General features: G+C 41.4%; 1 non-coding gene across 1 annotated transcript; it reads right to left on the minus strand.

The window, feature by feature from the left end:
* Positions 1-7,809: 7,809 nt before the first annotated feature.
* On the minus strand, positions 7,810-7,881 carry TRNAG-UCC (transfer RNA glycine (anticodon UCC)). Its single transcript has one exon. It is a non-coding gene; the product is annotated as a tRNA-Gly (tRNA).
* Between the last annotated feature and the right edge of the window lie 557 nt (positions 7,882-8,438).

Below are 8,438 nucleotides of genomic sequence, written 5' to 3' on the forward strand. Positions count from 1 at the left end.
ATAGGAGTCATAGAAGCACCTAATCCAATAAGGGTTTTTTTCTTACTAATAAATATAATTTCTTTTCAGAAAGCTTCTTTTTCATTTCCTATTGATGAATTTCCAAAGAGAAGAGACCTCAGTGCTCATTAATACCTACAGTGTACAAGTCTAAGTCATCAACAGTTTGTTCTCAATTGAAACTGTAATAATATGAAAATATTTTTAATATAAGGAAATTAAAGAAACTCCTTCTAAAATTGTGTTGAACACCCAAAGTTCAGATTCTGGAAGTAAGAAATTGCTGATGACAGAACATGCTGCTCTTCAGGGCAGCTTCCCAATGCTGCCTTCTCAATGTCAGCTACTCAGGGTCACTGTCTTCAAGGTTTTCTAGAATTATCAAGAATTCTTAAAGACAAATGAGAATCATTTGACAATAGCATTATTTATGATCCTAGTCTTCTTGTGTGAGCCCAGAAATGTCTCAGTTCCAATGAACAGATAAGAGAATGAGCAAAGAATCTAAGGATTAATGGAATGTTTGCTTTGGGACAGTCTGAAGTGTCAGAGTGCCACAAAGCAGTGGTGTGACTGGGAATATGAAACAATTAAGCACCCTGTGGGTTTAGGTTAGGTTGTTTTAATCTAAAAAAATGATCATATGTCATCAAGTTCACATAAATCCTGATTTCATGTTTCATTTTCTTAACAGTTTGAAGACTCAGTACAAGTCTGGAAAGAGTAGTTATTATGCCTGAACTATTGTTAAGCATCAGCTAGAAATGTAGATAAAATAATGGAAGAGGTATTTAGTTGTCTGGAAAACCATCTAAACATATAAGTGTGTTTATTTATCAAGATAGAATAAAACATTACTTTCTGGGATGGAATGAAAAATAATGGCTAATTGAATAATATGTTAAAGTGTCTCTTAAATGGGGGATCCACATTAGGGTTTGCTGAGCATGCAGAACAGAGAGAACAGAATTTCCTGTTTTGGTTTTGCTTGCAGCTACTGGTGTCAGCCAATTTCCAATAGTCAGTGGCTGTGTGTTGTTTGACTTGAAGGAGACTTGAATCGGGCCCTAGGCATCTAAATTAGTGGGGTACATCAACAGTAAATTTTGCCCTTGTGCTGTTGGAAAATGGACTATGACATTTAACTTTAATAGCTCTGAAGTAGTTTGACAGCCTCAGATGAAAAAGAAGTACATAAATGCAGAGACAAAAGTATGAAGTGGAAACTCAGTCAGGATTTCTGCTTTCTTTGTACTACTGGTCTATTTCTACCTAATGGTGACACATTATGTCATTCTGAACCACTATTTATCTTTGCATGACTATGAAAATGACAATCCTTAAGGTAACTTATTTATAAAAAAAAAATTAATTAATGTTTCTTTCTTCTAGATGGCCTTATTCTCCAATTACCATTTCTATATTATGTCTACAAGGAAATTGGGAATAAATGACAAAAAGTCAGAGTTTTCACTCGTTTTTTACCCCGAAACTGAGACAAGGAAACAGCAGAAATCTGAGTAAGTTTATTTCACTTTTCAAAAACCCCTCAACTGATTTCCAGTAAAAAATGAACTATTATATAGCTAAAAGGACAGGAGTCTTAGCATGGCCAGTTGTAGAAGAAATAACCTTCTTGATTCTGCATTTCTCATTCTGCACATCTTGACATTAGGCAAGATGACACATCTTCCCAGAAATCCATAGGCTGGAGACCAGATTAGTTGCTGAGGCAGCCAATGCTTCATGCCCTGGAAGGAAATTCTGTGCTCCCTGGGAGTACATTTCTTCAGTCAGGTATAGGTGAGATTCCTCAGTTTTAGCTTCAAGTGCATCCTAAAACATTGCAACTGCTAGCTGGGTACACAAGGCTTTTCTCCTCAAGGTATAAAAAAGCAAACTCCTGTGTGCACTCTTAGCTAAGGCGGTAGGACTCTGTCCTTCCTTCCAGAATTAATTCCTGAAATTAATCCCTGAAACAAGACATTGTGACCATACCTCACTCATTTTTCTTTCATTGGATTCCTTGCCTTTCAGCTTTGCAGACAACCCAGAAATGCAGGATCAGATTTTACTGGTAATTCCCTGATATTAATCATACTTAGATTAAGATCAGGATCTGTCTGTGCTACAGCACAAAACTAAACTTCAGACCCTGAGATCCAGCCCAGCCTGGACAGGCTGGATCAGTGGGCCAGGAAAATTGTACAGGGTTAAACAAGGTGAAGTGATCAGTCCTACATCTGGGTAACAACAACCCCAGGCAGGGGGAAGAGTGGCTTGAAAACTGCCCAGCAGAGAAGCTCTTGGATGTGCTGGTTGACAGCCAGCTAAATATGAGCCAGAGTGTGCCCAGGTGGCCAAAAAGGTCAGTGGCATCTTGTCCTGTACCAGCAGGACCTGGCTTGTGGTCAGCAGGACCACGGCAGTGATGGTTCCCTTATACGTGGCACTGGTGAGGACACACCCTAAGTCCTGTGTTCAGTTTTGGGCCCTCCTGAGGTGCTGGGCTGTGTCCAGAGAAGGGCAATGAAGCTGGTGAAGGGTCTCAAACATAAATCCAGCTTCAGCCTGGAGAAAGGGAGGCTGATGAGAGACACTGTCATTCTCTACAACTTCTTGAGAGGAGGTTGCAGAAAGGTGAGGCAGGCAAGCATTGGTAGGACAAGCGAAGATGGACTCAAGTTGTGTCAGGGGACATTCAAGTTGGATATGAGGAAAAAAACTTTACTAAAAGGGTGGCTAAGTATTGGAACAGGATTCCCAGGGAAGTGTAAGAGTCACCATCTCTGGAAGTCAGAAGTCAAACTTGTCAAAAGCCAAGTAGATGTGGCACTTCTTGACATGGTTGTGTTGACATGGTGGTATTCAAACAAAGCTTGGACTTGATGATCTTAGAGGTCTATGAGGTGTACTGGAATTTGTCAAAGTGTGGAATTATAAAATATACTTCCACCTGATCTTAAGCCATATAGAGCCATATCTATGTATGCTTTGAGTATTTTTATTAGCATAGAAGTTAAAATGAACAATTATTCAAAAATATCCCAGATTATTTTTAGCTTTACTATACTACAAATTTTATTTTAACAACCCGTGGATTACTACTGATCATGTAGACATTAACCTTTAAAGGTTTATGTCCTTACATTTATATGAAGTAAATTGTAAGGGTTATTTTATACAATAAACACAAGGAATTTGGAAAAAAAGTCCTTATCATGAGCATTTTCCTTTCCTATTTCCCCCACTTCACCCACTGGACTGCAGAGGAGATTACCCCTTAACAGAAAGAAAAGCATATGTCAACTTGCCTCACCTACAGAGCCTTCAGGCAAAATGCATCACTTTTTGGGACTGTCAAGGATTGAATAAATCAGAGATAAGTGGGTTAAAATGTCAGCACCCACTGGGACCAAAATAAACCTACCATATTTTTTCATCCAAGTGAAAAATTCATCCAAGTGAAAAAACCAAGTTTTTAATCGTTTTCATCTGCAGTACCACCAGCACTTCATTCATTCATTCAGGAAGACAACTTAAAATTCTTAATGATTAATTTTTTTTAATTAAAAAAAAAAAAAAGGCACAAAAATAGTTGATTTTTTTCCCCCTCTCATTGTAATAAGTCTGTGAAAGTCATCTTGTGCAAAAGGTCAGATAAGCGTGATGTGAAAGATGGTGCTAAAAGGCTTTCAAACTTTGTTTATTAATAGATATAACCTTTTCACCTCTGCTACATCTGTCACAGCTAGGTTAAATATCATTTATCTTACTGGTCACCTGACTTCTTGTTATGAATACAGGGAAATGCCACAAAAAAAAAACACTGAACAGTCACAAATCCATTATAAAAAAATGCAAGAAAAGAATTGCCTGAGCCCTTCTAATAAAACATAACCTAACATGGAGTAACTAAAGACACTGAGGGTAGCGCCTGGCTTTAAAAGCATTCACTAGGCCATTGATCATTGAAGACAATATGCAGTGACCTCACACAAACACAATGAAAACTTCCAAACTCATTGATGGCATTCCTAGCACTCTGTCTGAATTTATATTGCCTCTCTGTAAACTGTTTGACATAAGCAGTGAAAAATGGAAACAGAAAAAGGCCTCCTCAGTATGACAAGCGTACCACCAAATGCAGCTGGATGCCAGTGAATTAACTTGTAGCTTACTTTGATGTTCAAAGAAGTCTCAGGCCAAGATGTGTGTTAATGGAATTTTCATAAGATTCTTGGAAGTATATTTTTCCTTCTGGATAGTCCAAAAATATGCTAGAGCATAAAAACCACCTGAGTCTATTTTAAGGAGATGAAGAAAAGAAGTGGAAAAAAATATACTGTGTTCTTATCAATTTTTCAGAAAGACTGCTATGGCTATGTTAGTCAAATCATGCACTCAGAAAGGCATTTGGGTGTATATATGTGTCCTTCCTTCCTTCCTTCCTTCCTTCCTTCCTTCCTTCCTTCCTTCCTTCCTTCCTTCCTTCCTTCCTTCCTTCCTTCCTTCCTTCCTTCCTTCCTTCCTTCCTTCCTTCCTTCCTTCCTTCCTTCCTTCCTTCCTTCCTTCCTTCCTTCCTTCCTTCCTTCCTTCCTTCCTTCCTTCCTTCCTTCCTTCCTTCCTTCCTTCCTTCCTTCCTTCCTTCCTTCCTTCCTTCCTTCCTTCCTTCCTTCCTTCCTTCCTTCCTTCCTTCCTTCCTTCCTTCCTTCCTTCCTTCCTTCCTTCCTTCCTTCCTTCCTTCCTTCCTTCCTTCCTTCCTTCCTTCCTTCCTTCCTTCCTTCCTTCCTTCCTTCCTTCCTTCCTTCCTTCCTTCCTTCCTTCCTTCCTTCCTTCCTTCCTTCCTTCCTTCCTTCCTTCCTTCCTTCCTTCCTTCCTTCCTTCCTTCCTTCCTTCCTTCCTTCCTTCCTTCCTTCCTTCCTTCCTTCCTTCCTTCCTTCCTTCCTTCCTTCCTTCCTTCCTTCCTTCCTTCCTTCCTTCCTTCCTTCCTTCCTTCCTTCCTTCCTTCCTTCCTTCCTTCCTTCCTTCCTTCCTTCCTTCCTTCCTTCCTTCCTTCCTTCCTTCCTTCCTTCCTTCCTTCCTTCCTTCCTTCCTTCCTTCCTTCCTTCCTTCCTTCCTTCCTTCCTTCCTTCCTTCCTTCCTTCCTTCCTTCCTTCCTTCCTTCCTTCCTTCCTTCCTTCCTTCCTTCCTTCCTTCCTTCCTTCCTTCCTTCCTTCCTTCCTTCCTTCCTTCCTTCCTTCCTTCCTTCCTTCCTTCCTTCCTTCCTTCCTTCCTTCCTTCCTTCCTTCCTTCCTTCCTTCCTTCCTTCCTTCCTTCCTTCCTTCCTTCCTTCCTTCCTTCCTTCCACCTTTCCTGGGAGCTGATTGCAAAACTGCATCACAGCTCATTGCTAATCAGCTGTGAGACCCTACTAATTGAGTAGCACCCTACATATTGCTAGCACAGAATGCTACCACTGTGCACACTACAAGGACATCTCAAGACTTTGTCCAATTCCAACTGAAGTGTCAAAATAGAGCTGAACAACAAAACATATCACAGCCTTCCTATGCAGCAAAAATTTAAAAATCCAGAAGCATCTCAAGTTACTGCCTTCAAGTCATGAGAAAATACCAAGTTTTGTATTTCCACTTACTACAGAAAAACACAGATATAAGAAACTGTAAGAAACACATCTGGCAAGCACAGTCATATCTATGAGAACTGCTACAAGAGCATGTACATATGGAGTATTGACTTATAATTTGTGGGCATGTAGGACACTGAGTCCAAATCCCTCTTGCAGTTTTATATTGTTGTTGTCTCCTTTTTCACCTGTCACCTGAGAGCTCAGCCTAAAGCCTGAAGCTGATAGGAGTGGCTGTTAGTGGATCTTGAGTAACCCATGTAGTACAAAGTGTGGTGCCTTGCTTGCTCCATCCAGCCACTGGCTTTGCCCTGAAGTGGAGCATTCCTTGTACTACTCTGGTGGTTCAGCAGCTTGTTTTGGAGCATTTTCTAGGCTTTCATGTGAGGGTTTTCCCTCTAGTTGGATCCAGGCTTATATAAACAAGTAAATTTTTTTCCCCTGTAGAAATCTAATATGATTCAAGTAGGGCAACTAATAATTTTGACCCATTAGCTTAATTTTAGTAGTTTAGTAACAAAAAAGTTACAATGAGAATCTGGACAGGTAAAACCCCTCTGGTTTAAATTTCAGTCTCTTGTCTCCTGCTGGAATTGCACCCATCCACTGCTTCCAGAACCTCTTCTCTTCTAGAAGGACAGAGGATTTCATCCTCTTCCAATTATCAACCTTTTGTAAATCTATCTGGTGTATTTTAACTACATTTTCACAGCCTGTATCTCCTATTCTCCACTCATTTTAGGAACTCTAGTCATTACACATTCTTAGTTAGCTGTAAAGTGCAAATGGCTAGAACTTCTCATTGGGCTAGCTCAGCTCCTTTAGCCCTTTCATTCTTTTGATTTGTATAAACCTATGAGTGCATTTTCTCCCATGTGAGGAAGAAAAAAAAGAAAAGGGATGCCGAAACAATAGAAGTGAACATTCATTATAATTGCATTTTCTTCCATTCACTGCAGCTTACCGTGTGAGTAGGTCCTGTCCACAATCATCATATAAACAGCCTTTGGAAACATAATAGAAATTATTTTAAAATTGCTTTGGGATGAAACATTTTCTCTGAGAGAGTTGTCAAGAGTCAGGTTTCAAGTATAACAAGATTATGAGCCATGGGATTGACATGATTAATTTCATCACCAAAACTGGTTGGCCCTCTCAGAGACCTGACTGGGCACTCAGACAGCAAGTCTTCCTGGGAGGTGCTTAACTCTAGACTCTGCTGTATCATTGAAGGCACCAGCCACTGTCTGTAGTGAATCACAGCTTGTATGCAGTGCTCTAGCTCTGCTGGAGTAACACACCTTCCCTTGGCTGCCTTGCCTCAGCCCCCTCCTGGCGCTGTTCCCACTCTTAAAGAAATCAATAACACCTTTATGCTCCTCTGCCCTCAGTTCTCACCTTGGCTGGACTGCTTGGCTTGATGCACAGAGTGACAGAAGGGCTGAGGTTGTAAAGGACCTCTGGATGCCATCTGCTCGATCCTGATGCTGAAGCAGGAACACTCAGTTGTCCAGGACCATGTCCAGACAACTTCTGAAAATCTCCAAGGATGGAGATTCCAACAATCTTCTCTTTGGGCAACCTGTACCAGCTCTCAGCCACCCCCAAAATGAAAAGGTGTCTCCTGATGTTCAGAGGGCACCTTCCACGTGTCTGTTTGTGCCCATTTCCTTTTGTCCACCACTGGGCACCACTGTGCACAGCCTGGCTCCATTCTGTTTGCACCCTGCCTTCAGATATTTCCTCATATTAATAAGATTCCCCTTCTTTGCTCTCTTTTCTTTCTTCAGAGCAGAAATGTCACAGTCTCCAACCATCCTTGCATCCTTTTCCAGAATTCCCACGGATCTCCAGCGCTGAGACTAGACCGGACACCGACACTGCTCAGACCAGCACAAAGGAAGGTCCCTTTACCTATGGACAATTCCTGTGTTCAATAAAGCCACAGTCACCCCTTCTCTCCTTCTGGCAGAGCCATCTTTCTTGGCCCTTGTGCCACATGGGATTTGCACCGGATCCCCGGTCCTGCCCTGCCCACCGGGCCGGACCCCGTCTGTGGTGCCGCGCTCTCCCGCCGCGGGACTCCGCCCGTGTGTGCCACACCTCCCCCGCATCCCGGTGGGTGGATGGGATGAACGGATGGCAGCACCTGAGGAGCTGGGGCGGGGTCAAAATAAAGCTGCGTTGGCCGGGAATCGAACCCGGGTCAACTGCTTGGAAGGCAGCTATGCTCACCACTATACCACCAACGCTGCGGTGATGAGACCTTTCTGCTTACCCTACTCCTTCTTTTCCGCCTCCTTCCGTTCCCAATTTACCCATAGGATCTACTACCTGCTCTTAAGCACAGCAAAGAGCTATTGAGGGAGGCATTCAAGTTTTCTCCACGGCTGCCAAGACTACTAGAAAATTTGAAGCTTGTTTACTTGTTCGTTTTTAAACACTGATAAAAAGATATTGTTCAGTGAAATGTTTCCAATATCCTGATTGGTTTAAAAGAAATTCCAAATAGGACTAAAACCTTCAGAAAGGGGACTGTGGATGATAGCACAACTGAAAAAAAAAAAAAGGCTGGCTGATAGCACACATCTGATGAAATAAGCATCTTCATTTTTAGTAAAAGAAATAGTCTTTCCCGCATTAATGTTGCAGACGAGATTTTTATATCATGTCTGAAAAATTAGGTGGAAAAAGTTTTTAAAAACAACATATGTTGTCCTTTCCGTCACCTACTGCTTTTGTGTTCTCAGTATCATCCAAAGAAACATAAGATTACATGAAAAATATAGCTGAAAATAAACTAAACAGA

This window comes from Vidua chalybeata, chromosome 1, assembly GCF_026979565.1.
Source record: "Vidua chalybeata isolate OUT-0048 chromosome 1, bVidCha1 merged haplotype, whole genome shotgun sequence".
Classification (NCBI taxonomy): Eukaryota; Metazoa; Chordata; class Aves; order Passeriformes; family Viduidae; genus Vidua; species Vidua chalybeata.